This window comes from Varroa destructor, unplaced genomic scaffold (assembly GCF_002443255.2).
Source record: "Varroa destructor unplaced genomic scaffold, Vdes_3.0 BEIS01000003.1, whole genome shotgun sequence".
In the NCBI taxonomy this organism is placed as follows: Eukaryota; Metazoa; Arthropoda; class Arachnida; order Mesostigmata; family Varroidae; genus Varroa; species Varroa destructor.
Window position 1 is genome coordinate 41,279,661 of NW_019211456.1, and position 14,765 is coordinate 41,294,425.

Here is a 14,765-nt window from a genome sequence, read left to right on the forward strand (position 1 = left end):
TCGATCATCAACACTTTATCTAGTAATTTAAATGAGGTTAATAGTGTTCTGTTTTTTCCCTTCTCCTTCGAAATTTCCTTACATTCAGATTTGATGTCATGAATGAAGGCGTTGCTTCATAGCCGGTCGGCATAACATGAAAACTTAGGCCCATACGAGAGAAAGGTACACATGTGTAACTTATTCAACATAACCGCGCGCACTGATAGCGCTATGATATGATAAATACATCATACTGCTATTCCTATATTTAATATCATATGTATGAATGCTCGAGTGGCCTCATAGATAATACGGTGAGACGAATGATTCAATTCTACATATATATATATGTCTCTACATGTATATGTATATATATATGTATCTATATATATATATATATATTAAATTTAAATACACACACTATTTATTGCTAATGGCAGCGGTGGTGGCAGTTGATCTGATTCGTATAGCGGAACGCCACCTAAAATCTACGTCACCAATTAAGCATGGAAGCAAACTATCGTAGTATGGATCGCTAGCTATCGTATTATATTATATAATACAATGGTGTTTGAATTTTGGTAAAAGGTAGTCTCAGTGGCGGAGCGAGCTCGGCTAGTAGGCAGCACGTGGTTTGCTATAATATCTGTCCGATAACAATCGTCAATCCGCGCGCCTCATATGTAACTTGACGACTCATAATTGAAACGCTACAGGAGCTGAACAAGAAGCCGATTCAATCTGTATGTTGTTGAAATCGTACCCAGAATGCAATACCACCATACGACTGTTGCAAGCGAGCGGGCAAGTGGAATCCGAATTATCAGCCTCGATTCCAGTGAGTCGCTGTCTACCGGACAACCAGCGAAACAAAGACTACTTAGTACCATTCTGGACGGGGCTGCTGCGTGGACCGGATGTGCCCGGCTGTGTACTTGATCGTCGAAACCCACGGTGGACACGGGTCAATCACTTCAAAAAAGATCGCGGGAGATAATATCCTTTCGCGGATTAGATAAAAAGTTTTATAACCTTGGCGCATTACTGAAAATTCTGATATTGCCTAACATACCAGTCATAATTCTTCAATTGTCCCCTTCAGAATCGTCTACACACGTATCAGAACTTCCGCGTCCTCAATCTGAAGCTATAATTTTAACACGGCTTATAAAGTGGCGCGACTATCAGCGGAATCTATGCTAATCCGGGTATTTTGTTATGGTAGAGGTAAAAGTTCAAGACGAAGGTGATACGAGAATAAGAACTTCATCAATATAGATTGACAAGCGACAAAGGTTTCAAGACTTACTTGCTACAAGGTGAGAACTTGTACTCAAATATTACGGAATACGACTAGTGAAGTGCGCGAAATCTATTGCGGAATTGAGGGATAAATAACGAGCTTTGACAGCTCCAATCAGGTCACTTATGGTGGGAGTGCCTACACGTTGGAGTTTATTTCGCACAATAACATTTTATTCCATACAAAACAAAAAATTGAATAGTTTTTTTTTTTTTTTTTTTGTTTTTTTTATGCAAGTAGACACATTATTCGACTCGCGTTAGTGTCGGTATGAAGCGAAATAGAAAACCTCACTACTGTTGTCTGTTCTCGGTCGTCGTTATCAATTCTCATAGCGGCACGTCCATTTCAATATACGCTATATTCATAACACGTCGCTGTATCCATAGGCGTTTGTAGGTTTTCCTACTCTGTCGATTTGTTGACTAGCGGAATCCTAAAAAGCACACAGAACGTGAACACCGTTAGTAGCATTGCGTCTATTTTGGGAGCAGCCTTTTGCCTTGACTCTCGTCCGTTCGTCCCTCCTCCAACTACCTCAGTTGTCTTTTTATTCAGCCATCGAATCAAATAAGGACACAGAACATGGCTGAGCTCATGAAGTCGCTTTACCGCCTCCCGCTGCAGCTCGTATTTCATTATACGGCTTCGATTAAAAACGCTTCAACGAACGCATAAACATCAAATAAACTCAATGGCCACTAACTCGTGGACCTGCAGAGCCAGCCAGCGTTTTGCTTCATGGCAACATTAGTTACCTCAATCGCGGCAGCGACGAATAGCGACAACAACAATATTGACGCCGTTGATAAAACACCTGCTTCAATATGGGCAATCGCTGGTTCTATTTCTGCTACCTGCTCTGTCACTATCGCCTCTATTACAACGGCTTACCCACAAGCGGCAGGCTCACCCCTATAACTGCCAGGGTAGTCAAACAAACAGTTCGGTTGACACATCACTGCGGATGATGGGATGGGAACTAGGGCATATCACCATAGGATCACTCAGGGGAAAAGGGCGTCATCTGAGCGCACGTCTGGCCTATGAGAAATTCGCAGTGTTTGTGCTCAAATTAGGCCGCCCTAGGTAATGCGTTCAGTTCTTTGCGCGATCTCATTAGCCGGAAGGATAAGTGCGTTGCTGAGCGTAAGGCAGTTGGGTCGTCGGTCAAGGCTAAGTTAGAATAATAGATAATTAGGGATCCAGGTCTTTTTGAAAAACATAGAAGTTCTTAGAACGAAAATCAAGCTCTTACTGTGTACGAAGTTTACTCGTTTTGGTAATTGTAGTAAACGATATACACAGATTTACAGATTATGTTGTAGTCCGTCCTATAATCTTGTGTATCGTTCTTGTTAACCTCGTCTTACGAAGAAACAAGACATTTCTACGGAGTTAACATCGCTGTTTAGATAGGTTGGTGTGGGCTTTGAAGCTTTCCCGGTCCTCATTCGAAGAAATGTCCCCTTCCAAGAATAGAGTACATCTTCAACTATGGCCTGCAGCCAGATTTCGTCAGCGAAGACCTTATGGAAAGCTATTTCCTTTATAGCAGAACGTACATTTACATAAATAAATACATTCTATGTATATCAATTCGCTAGAGGAGACGCACTTAAAATGAGACATGATTGACGTTGAGAAGGTCCGCAGTCTGATAATGAAAATAACAGTACGTGCCACGCTGCTAGCGGGAGGTTGATAAAGGTGTTTGCCTAATAGTGTAGGCCTTTATTTCTTATAGAAGATATTACACCTTTGTTTCTTTCCTCTCGTTTGACCACTTAACCCGTGATATCCTACTAGAACAGCTGGCCGAGCGTTCCAGTGAGGAAAACGTGCCTTTCTTAAATTTAGAACGACGATGAAGCATGTTTCCTGATTCAATATGACATAAGGTGTTCATTGTTTTAGAAAAGACGGCCACTGACACCCCGCTTCTTGTGCCCGCGGGTATATTGTATATATGCTCATTCTCTTTTAATTTTATCAGATAGATTACTGCAAGCGAATCATTCTATGTTTCGTACAACTAAAGTGAAAGCAGTAACATAAATTACTGGATAATTTACTGCGTGCATGGGAAGTAAATCTATCATATACAATGGGGCCAAGAAATAGTGCAAATTGTTAGTCAGTTTATATCGGTCGAAAAAAAAAAAAAAAAAAAAAAAAAGCTTGACATGGCTGAAAACAGTATCAAATCGTTCTTTTTCTCCTGTTCAAATTACCAGAATAAGAAGACAAGCTATGGGGTATTAACGTAGCCGACAGCAGCCGCGGTTACGGGCGAAGCCTTCAAAAGCGAAACGCAGTTAAATTAGCCCATTTCTCGCCTGACCACCACACATCTGTTGTCACAACGACGTTAATGATCGTAATTGAATATGATTTAGTATGATTCAGAGTCTGCTATCTGTGGACTAATCGTTACTATTGTGGAATATAGTATAGTAAAGTGAAGTGACAAAAGAAACGCATATGATATCTGGGTAATTGCAAAACACAGGTAATAGTCCGAATATTTTCTGCTGTTTACATTTATGGTGCCTCGCCCCCTCGCTCTGTTTATCTCATGCCGTGTCCACCGTTGAGTCATGCCTAACCCTCTTGCCCCTCTCGCCGTTTGCCATTTAGGTGAGCTGGCAAAACTTCTATCAACTTCGAGTGCCTCAATGTTGTGCGCCACCAATAGCAGCAGCAGCAGCAGCAGCAAGCGCGACAGGGACAACAATGCATCATTTTCCACGAAGCCAGCAGCAGAAACCGCAAATGCTCCAAACGACCAGCTCGCAAGACTTTCTAATCGTTTCGTTCATTTAACGCAGACAGCGGCTTCGCCGCCACAACTATTACAAGCATTATGTCGTAACTGTTGCCGCCGTTAGTGCTACTAGACAAGCATGATTCGAGCCGGACTGCCACAAACAGCGCCACCCACAAACGTTTCTTTCTATCTATAACGTATATATATATATATATATATTATAGAAGTCTCTCAAACTCTTTGTTAGAAGGAAGAATAATCGGATAAGATGATCCCGGTTCGTCCCATCAGACCAAAGCTCTCTTGAGGCTCAAACCCGGCCTGTCTACCAGCGGGCTGTTTCCACCGCAGCAGCGCCATGTTCAGCTGTGGCTGGTCAGCCGTTTGGCCAACGTACACAAGGTGAACCGTCCGTTCTTTTTCACACGACATCCATCGAGGCAGCGACTACGGCAGCGGTAGCTTTTGATCGTCGGGATGTCAGTCGACAACGACGAAGACGTCGGCCGGCCGGCCGGCTTTTTTGGATGTAAGAGATAAGATGTCGTCGCTACCGCTGCTTGTACGGCCACTGGCCTGTATCCATTCCTGCGAGCGCTGCTAATCATTATCACACGGTGCGAACTGGCCGGTCATCGTCTGTTCCTTACTGTTCGACTGCCTCCCTGCGAGAGTTTGTCCCAGTCGGCCTCTAGGGTGACGCACACTGCCGGACATGACGTTCGCTACTCCCCACAGTAGCAAAAGCAGACTGATATCTCTTCTCCTCATTCATTCATTCATTTACTGATACAGGCGAATGTTTGACCGGCCCTTACTTTACTCTCGGGATACTGTTCCGTTGCTGATGTTGGTACTACTGTTGCGGATGCGTTTTGAGGAAAAAAACTAATAGCAAGTACTCCTTTCAGTCATAATATCGATGTACTGTTATAATCCGGATGTTGAACATAGCATAGGTTCAGTCCTGGTAGCGGCTCGATCCGCTAACTTCTCGATGCGAATTGATAGGACATCTCTCTCAGGCCAATGGCGGCAACGATACCAGCAGCTGCACTTTGTCGGGAGACAGGAAAACACAAGCAACGACATAGAATAATTATCTAACTAGGGACATCTAACGAAGAGTCGGAGGGCGATGCGGACGAAAGAGATATTGACGAAATTATTCTTTGACTTTTACATGCCTTAACTGTTTCGTTGGTTGCTTGTTGTCGCGTCCTTGATGTTACTATACATGTTCCCCCTCTTCGCTCCCTTAACGTTTCTCTTTGTAATCACTGCTCAAGGCCTGATCGAACTCGCATTGACTGTTCTACCAAGCACATGGCTACGAAAGGACAAATGGAAACACATAAGAAAATTTGCGCTCTCGATACTATTTACAAACAAATATCAATTGCCATGAGCAAAAATCTTCCGACTGTTCTATCTCGTTGACTTGTCAAAACTATTAGAGAAGGTCGTAACAATATCTTCAAAGTACAAACCTAAAAAGCCATACATTATTGGCCCACGTTCCTAGTTCAAAATACAATATTATTCAAGACAGAATGATTATAACAAAATATAGAGAATTTCCGAAAAAAAAATAATCTCAGGCTTCCACGTCACCGCTCGATCTGTCGGTCTAATAAAGAAATGATTATGCATTTATTAAAATTTTAAGTTTAATTCAATGTGAGCATGACCGAACTGTACCAGTTTCATTTATCGTGGCAGTAAAGATCGCTCACATGGGTCAAATCATACAAACATTGTTTCCGCTAAATTGATTGCCTTATTTCTTAACGCTTTCTTACAAAAAATTGACCCCGACGCAATCTGGCGTCATTTTCACCTAGATTTTTATCATAAAAAATTTTTAAAAACTCGATAAATATATTTGACAAAACCAATTACTATTACTCGGGAAATTAATTTGTGTTTGTCAAGCCTTTTATATATGAGAGGCTGATTATGATGCGCAATTTTGAAAAATCATACTTATTGCTTCGAATATGTGTCTGCCGTATTTGAAAAGTCAGTTTCGCAGACTTGAAGAATTGGACATACTCCTAGTTCTAGATAAGCTGCTGCCCTCTACACGAAAACAATCACGGAAAATTTATAAAAAGTAAACTTTTTTTGGGCGTTGTTATGTTTGAAGTTGTCCTTACTTCGTAATGAAATCGAGAAGTTCACTTTTACCGACAAGACACTCCGATCCTTGTAAATAACAGAAATTTCGGACCTTGCCTGTCGGCTATTCGTTTCCACCGTCCAAACAAAGAGAGGGAAAAAAATAGTGGTGCATACCCTTGTCCTTAACAGGCGTCAGACCTACGATAGGCTCGGGCGCGCAGTTCGTTTTGACGTTGATAAATCAACAGTTTTCTTGTCCGTTCGAAACAGCCAAAGTTATTCCAATTCGCTCGTTCAACTTTTTGCAATCTAGTCAAAAAACAACATAGGCCATGAACCTGGTGCAGGATAAAAAGTCCAAGAAAGTTCTATTTAAAACGCATAGACGTAGATAAAATTTGTATTTGGATGAAAGCAGTGTGTTGGACAATTGAATGATAACAGAGCCATTGACAGCTGGAACTATTGTGTTCAGTGACCTAATTTTATTATTATTTTTATTAATATTATAATCGCCAACACCATAAGCGTCAGCGATATATTAGAGCTTTTTCTAGTAAGTAAGAAAAAAACATACACACACACATTCATGGAAACAATGAACTGAATGCAATAAATAACGGATTTCTCGATGCATCAGCTCCTTCACGGTTGGGCTATCGTATACTTCCTTAGCTGGTTACTAAATTAAGCACCTTGGGCAAATTTAATAATTTTCGTAATCGCTCTTTTTAAGGTGCCGATAGCAGCCGCTAGGCAGTGGACAGCGCGTTCAGAATTGAAACAGCTTTCGAATGAGCAATAGCAGACTCCAAACAGATAATTATCAGCAAATCCGAACTGTCTGATGGGCCAACATCATGTAACATGCTGAATGGGCATTACAATTATACAGATTAAGTGTCCATTATATCTTTCAGCGTGTTTAGTAAGCCTTTGTGGTTGTTTACATCAAACAACAAATCCAAAGATTGAAACAGAGCTAAGCACTCCTGCTTGTTATAGGATCCTGTACCGTCGCTCGCCTATCAAAATAGACAGCGTTCAGCTAAAAATTCCATAAACATACGCAATATTTAACAAGTAAAAGTTCGCTAATGGAGCATCTCGTTAGGGAACGTCGTCCGCTTTGCGTTTTTTGAGCTCGAATTCGTTTAACTTTATACGCCAGTGGAAGAGCCAAACGGATAAGATGCCAGCGTGGTTTCCATTAACAGTCTCTCCCGTTAGGTAATGTTCTGCTTGGATTCGTGTAAAGTAAACAAAGCTTTCAAGCCATTGCCGACTTATTCTAAATAATAATAATAATAATAATAACAAATTTGGTTTGTTGTTGTTGGTTCTCCTTTCCCCTTCCACCTTGGTGGCGTTTGCTCTTTCTATGATTGGAAAAGTGCATAATTATAGACCATCGCTTACTTCTGCTGCTGCTGCTGCTGCTGCTACAGCTTCGATCGGTCTTTGGCGACGGTCAGCGGCCAGGACGGGGGACGAGAAAGGATCACAGGAGCGGCAACGACCGCTGCCGAACGTCGGTAAGAAACAAGACCGAGCGATTGGGACAAGACGTACTATGTTGTTGTTACTACTGCCACAGGTTGCCCCTCTCTGTCAATGAATCTTTATCGCAGACGCAGTTAGGAACGTAATTGTGGTAACCAATTGTCCCGATGCCAGCAGCAGCAGCAGCAGCAGTAGCAGTGGCAGCGACCAGCACTAAACTTGTGCTGCTGCTATGGCTCTTCACGTCGCAGCTCTCTGTAGACGATTTTTCTTCCGCCACTGCTGCTCGAAAAGAAAAATCTGCGAAAACGAAAGAAGAAAAATACAAAGGAAAACGAACTCAACAAGCAAACGCTGTTGCAATTTCAGCGACACGGCGGCGGGGACGACGACGACGACGACCGCAGCGAAGAAATCTGGAATAGCGATGCCGGGTTTCTCTTCCAGGTTTTTCGTAATTTTCGCTTCGTCTTTTTGTTTTTGCTCGTTTTCCTGCTTTGGTTTGTGTTTGGCGTCTGTTTTTTTCCGTTTTCATCATCGTCATTGCTGCTTGCTCTCGCCGCTACTATCACCTGACCTGTCGTTCTTCTGTCAACAGCCGAAGCTCCTCTGCAAATGATAAGGGAGTATTGGTGATGATGACGACTCTGCTCTTGGTAATGCTGATGATAATAGTAACAGCTGTGATGACTGTCGCGCCGACTAATCGGTTACGATCACAATCGTATACAATATGTTGGAAGACGATTGCAACAACAGCGAAGTTCGCTAAGACGAAGAGAGTTAGAAGAGGCTGGAAGATATGAAAGGAAATAGGGAGGGTGGTACGCTGACGGTAAAATCAACAAACCAGAAAAAAGCCAAGAAGAAACAGCGCGAAGAAGCGAAATGTATTTTTTGTGCTTTAGTGTTATTCTTTAGTTATTCTCGTGGTCTCGTAGCCCGCTCGTTTTTTTCCTCGCTCGTTATAGCTATGATTGTTACTTTGTCGTCGACTATCAGAGAACGACTAAACGGGTAGACGGAGCGGGCGCTAAGAACCGACGGATGGACTAGGAAGGAAGTTCACCCGTGAAGATATGGATAACGGCTCACATCAATAATGTGCCCACTAGCTGCTGGATATTCTACTAGAAGCGTGAAACTGTTATGAGTATGTGCGTGCTTTGAACAGCAGTGCGTATGTCTACATGCATGCATGCATGCATGCATGCGTGTATGTATGTGTTCAAAGCTGGAACCGGGTTGCAGCAAAAACGACGCTGACCAACGAGTTAAACGCACATAGGCAAACAAGGCAATACGCGTCAACAACAAGCAGCTTTGTGGGGAATGGTAGTGAGGATAAGCTAGTATCCCCGAGCATCACCGAAAAAAAATAAATAAGACAAGCCGAAAACAGCTGCGCCTAACCCACTGCAAGAAACGTTCTAAAGTTCTGCTACATAATTTAAAGACTTCTTCTACCTCTAGCGACGATTATGACTCTATCGTCTGAACGCAGACGTTTGCTAATGTGTATATATATAAATGTGTGCGTGCACGTGCGTTACAAGGTGTATCCAATAAATGTCTCAGATAAATTCAAACATCTAAATAACTCTTTTTTTTTTTTTATAATAACTAATGATTTAGATCTAAAGCTAAAAATATAACTGCAGCCATCAACTGTGCACACTGAACGAGCCAAGCAGTACAATAAAGATATGGTCACGACGAGGGTCATAAAATAAATACTCATATTCGCCAAAATCGTTGCGTCTTTTATTATTAAATTAAAAAAAAAAAACTGCCGGGTATGATAGAAAAATAAGTAACTCTACGCTAATTAATTTCTAGCTGGTTACTTGACATCGTAAGCCTTCAATATCAGCACACACAAATATGGTAACTTGCAATAGAGAACGTGTACAATTATTGAGCCAGATTTACCTCTGAAACAAAAACTTTACCGAATGTTGCTTCCATAATTATGACACTCAATAAGTTACAGAAAATGTTGGCTCCGCTTTGATGATCTAATATTGATTGTCTACTTCGTCTGCTACGAAGTGCGTCACCATTACAGCCATAAAATGTATATAAAATTACTAAAAAAAAATTGCTGGCTTGTCTGCTAAACGCAGCCACAAGGGGGGCATTTTACGATATCTAGTAACATACATTAATAAAGATTTGTGTGTGCTATAACTGAAAAATTCGCATATTGATGAGACTGAATTAGGAAATGACGTTAGAACAAGTACTTCAGTAGAGGCGTAATACTATCTGTTCTGACCGCCATCATCGAAAAAAATGTATAGAACCCTCATTGTACGAAAGCGACATTTATTTATAAGGGTCAAGTCAAGTCGTACCTCAGGTGGCTTTTCGCATTATTATGATTATTACCACTAGTGAGCTAGCCGACGTTTACACGATAAATTTATCTTGCAAGTGTACTTACTAAAGTAACTTCTTGTTATGGAAAAGGCGCTCAACAACAAACATTTTCACTATTTTATTACTGTGTATAAACAAGCTGGATTAATTATATCCAAGAGTACATAACGGAGCTGTTTTCCTTTAACCTGCCAGAAAAACAAATCGTTCACCATAATTTTTTTTTCTAATTAAATGCGTGAAGTTCTTTTCACTATACGAACAAGATTCTTCGTAAGTCGTCCAATATTCCGTAGACTAATTACTAACATGTACATCATAAAGTTCGATCTAATGCTCCTGCCAGGAACAGTCGCGGTTGTGGCTGATCCTCGAAAGGAGGTTTGCAATAGACGGTGAGTGGCATAGCATCGGTAGTCTCCCCACAGCCTTGGCCGCCATGACGACGAGGCGAAGTGCAAAGTCACATAACTCGGCGAAAACAAAATCGAATTTATTACCGTGCATTGAGGTAACAGGGAGAAAAAAAACCTGTTGGGATTCCGAAAGCAGCGCTGTGTGCGACCGCTGCTGTGACGTTTATTAACGTCATTATTATTATTATTATAGCAGTATTCATATAGAACACTATGGCTATACTTGTATTTACTTATTTTAGTTCAACTCAGGCTTTGGTAGCGTAATTGCCATGAAGCGCGTTCACAGTTCGACCACCTTGCACATCTGGGTAATGTTGCGGAACGTTGTCAGAGCGTGTGATGGCGAAGTGTTGATAGGAAACCAGGTTCTTAAAACCCGTAGCCAGCGGGGCAAGCGGCTATAGCTGCTGAGACCGCTTGAGAAAGCCAAGTCGGATACGCGCTATGCTTCCGATGTCATTCATTCGGACGTTACAGTGCCGGTGAAGCACTGATGAAAAACATAGGTTATACTATGCTAGATGTAGTTGCTGGCAATTCGCTTCTTATTTTCTGTTCGCTCATCAATCGGTCATAATATTGGTCGTAGAGGTGGCCTAACAAAAAAGCCATATGTGAGCAACAGCATTGAGGCGTTGAAGAAGATGCCAATCTTCGCTGATGCTTTTTTTTGATGACACTTCGTCGTCTAGCTGAATCTGGTGCCTGTATAGCAGTCAAGTAACAGTCGAGTGTTAGCTAAATTTATTGGCACCACCGTTCGCCCTCTTATCGAAGCACCGTTCGGTTCGGTTGTCCATCTATCAAAAATGGCGCTAACATGACGAGATTCTTCCACCTTGTCGGCCAGCAGGTTTTTCCTTTCGCACAACCTGCATCACCGATAGCACTATCAATTCTTACGTATATGATACTACAACGGCTTCAACAGCTTCCGACACTTCGATTACTGTTCCTGTTGCAACAACGCGTGCTGTTGGCGTTGCTTGCCAAAGCATAATCTTCTCTCTTTAAAACACATGACCCCTCTTCATTTTTCTGCCACTCGTTCGCTCGTACTTCTCGATAAACGTACAACGCCGATCCATACGCTAGGCTGTGTACTGGCGACAGCACGGACAGCAGCCAATAACGACGACAGCCACGACAAAGCGACGACGGCGGCAATGACAAGTATCTCAATTAAGGCGCAACCTAACTACTTAAAGTGCCTGTCACGTACGTGTGCAATTCGTAAACCCTTTCTAACCCTCACACACATTCGGTCCGTTCATCTTTTTTTCGCAGAAAAGGAAGCACACAAATAGAGAGGAAAGAAACACCGAATTTAAAGTCTCTAACTTCAGGTCATCCCGAAGCTGTACGATGTCAACATTAAGAACACAATATTTTCACAGGTCGAGCGAAACGAGCAATACATAACAAATGGAAAGTCCATTGTGGTTCGAATGCTATTCCAGTTAACTGTAACATATGACAACTGTTCATTACCCCGCCATCGTAGCCGCTGTTCGTGTCTGTTAGTATTATCATGATTCGTGAATGGCGGCTGTGCGCGTCATACAAGCCGATCGTAAAGTGATTGGAGAGTTCAGGTCAGTCACGAGCCTGCTATTGACTGAAAGCGACTAAAACAGAAATTCAAATACATTCAACTAGATTATCGTTCTCTTGCTGACTACTTAGTTCTCATAGGGGAATGGCAAACAATGTGTGCACATGATTGACAATTAGTTATCTCCATTGAACAGCACAACCTCGAAACTGTATATATATATATATAGGCAATTTCGAAGAAAGACATTTTCACTTGTATTCGTTTAGCTATACTATTGACGCAATGAAATGAAGGGTCGACGAAGCAGGTAATATATCTCTTGATATCTCATATCAGTCGGACGATGTTTACCTACGTTTCGAATCTGGGTGTGATGTGGGTGATAGCAATGTATATGACATTCTTTTTCTACAAACAATAGTGATATATATGTATGTATGAGAGTTACGTATGTGTATATGGGGCAATTTTTTGTAAATGTAGATAGAATGCCGCAATTAAACATTTGATAGCACCGAGACGCGCCAGTTCGAACAGTGATCTACTGCCTCTATCAAAAAGTGAACGGTAGCAGACAATAGCAGTGAATAGTTCTTCTACAATCAACTTAAATCTACTACTCCTAGTGAATAAAATGCTTTTCTAGAATTTGCCTATGTGCTATACATAGTGAAATAGTTTTTTTAGGTACAAATGACGAAGTGTGTGAGTTAGTTAGCTAGGGACTCGTAAGGATATCAATACAATTTAGAGTTTGTTATTATTATATATGTTAACGTTATTATTTACGTTATTAGTAACGTTTCCACACTCGCAACACACAATTTTCATATTGTAAATTTTTCTAGCGACAGTAGAACGTATTTTCCAACACAAATTTCACAATAGAATTTTATGTTTAACCCTATATTCGAAAATGAATGGGTCATTTGTTTCTGGATGATAAATATTTGTTAGATCGTCGTTTTAGTTGTACCTTTTAGAGTACAATTTGCCGAATATCACCAGCCTACGCCACCTCTTTTTCCAGTCCTCAGAATCGATTATTAGGCTAGTCCTTAGCTCGGCTATTGATTTTTCTTTCATTCCTACTAACGTGCCGAACCGTTTCCCTTTAAACTTTCAGAGGTTTAGTCTTCACAAGTTTTAGGGACAGGAAAAACTCGCATGGGAGAAGTCGGAACTAAGCCTGTAAATACGGAGTTTAAAGTGACACACATCAGGTTTTTCAGCGAAAACTGCTATACGAGTAGAGAACTGTGGGTCTTCGCATTGGCGCGATAAAAAAAACCCAGAACTTGTGCTGGAGTTCTGGTCTCTTGCGTCGCACACACTCGTGCAATCCCCTTAAAACTTCTGGATAGCATCCTTTCGTGACCGTAAAGCCGAATGGCACAAGCTAATAGTAAACGATTTCATGACGATCGAAAAAAATCGTAAGAAACATTACGTTCTCCTCTGCGATCGTTGTCATACGCCTTCCCAAATAAGGATCGTCTTCAAAACCCTTTAACCCCTATTTATTTATATCAGATGATTGCATATTTTATCTATGTATAGCAGAAATCTTGCTCTTTTTGCCAAAACAAAACGTTTTGCCAAGTAACAAACGACCATCCAGTGGCCTGTAACCCAAACGACGCAGTTATTTCTGAGCAAAATTGTATACGTGCTACATATATATCAGTATCATTACCGTTACCAAAGATAAATTATGAGACACTCATACCCCCTGGAAACATTTTCCACATTAGGGAAAAGCGAGCCAATAATAACAAGGGTTGTGTTGCTTTTTTAATGTGTGCGTATATGCTGAAATGCATTGCCGGGCCGGGCTTTGATGTTGGCTGGCTTCTGGCTAAAAAAGGGAATGATGTGGAAGCGCAAGGTAGCCATCTTTTTCGAGGGAGTCCGCCATTGTTACTATTGACATGTTTTCCTGCCTACAACTTCCGTATGGCCTACATTCAAGATAGGCAGTGCTTATGAGTTGTATTTATGTCTGTGTCGGAGCGTATTGAGAACACTGGCTCAGTATATACATATATATCTATATAAGTAGGTTTGTCTCGACGTTTTGAAGATAAGTGAGAGGAAATGTTCCCAAGTAATAGAACTGCTACTCGTAATCCGCAAACTTACTTACTTACTTACTTACTTACTTACTTAGAGTATTAGTCGGAGGTAGATGAACTTACGGGTCAATTCTGACTAGTTTTTACAGATTTGTATAGACAACGTTCCATGTACGTGTATCACGTACATGCAGTCTGTACGTGATACAATATTTTATTTAGTCATTTCTTACATGGTCGCACAGTTTTCTCTCTATCAATTTTTCTGCTCTCTGGCATCACGTAAATCAAATTGCTTTCTACTTTTGTTGTCAAATGCTTCTTCTTGACAGCACAAACGTTTTTCAAAGGATCCCTCGTCCAGCGCAGATAAGTAGCCTGTTCATTTCGTTCAGAAGCGTATTACGTACCAGAAGCGATGAACAGATCTATCAGGCGTGTGTTACGTAAAAAGATTATTTTACGCTTCTTCCAGCAGTGCAACAGACACGCGAATCTTTTTGAGAAGGTAATTATAAGTAAATGAAATGAACGATAAAGCGATCTACTAAACACAACAAGCCAGCAGAAATGAAAAGTCTCAAAACTTCGAAATGTAACCTGCGACGATTCTGTTCCAGGGCATTGATTGAAGGGAGCACCATAAAAT

General features: G+C 41.3%; 2 long non-coding RNA genes across 7 annotated transcripts in view; one reads left to right on the top strand and one right to left on the bottom strand.

Moving 5' to 3' along the window:
- Positions 1-14,765, bottom strand: part of LOC147756953 (uncharacterized) — a 126,574-nt gene that overhangs the window by 97,133 nt on the left and 14,676 nt on the right. The window lies entirely within an intron of this gene.
- LOC147756955 (uncharacterized) lies at positions 11,943-14,182 on the top strand. The gene is made up of 2 exons (XR_015324281.1): positions 11,943-12,078; positions 13,168-14,182. It is a non-coding gene; the product is annotated as an uncharacterized LOC147756955 (long non-coding RNA).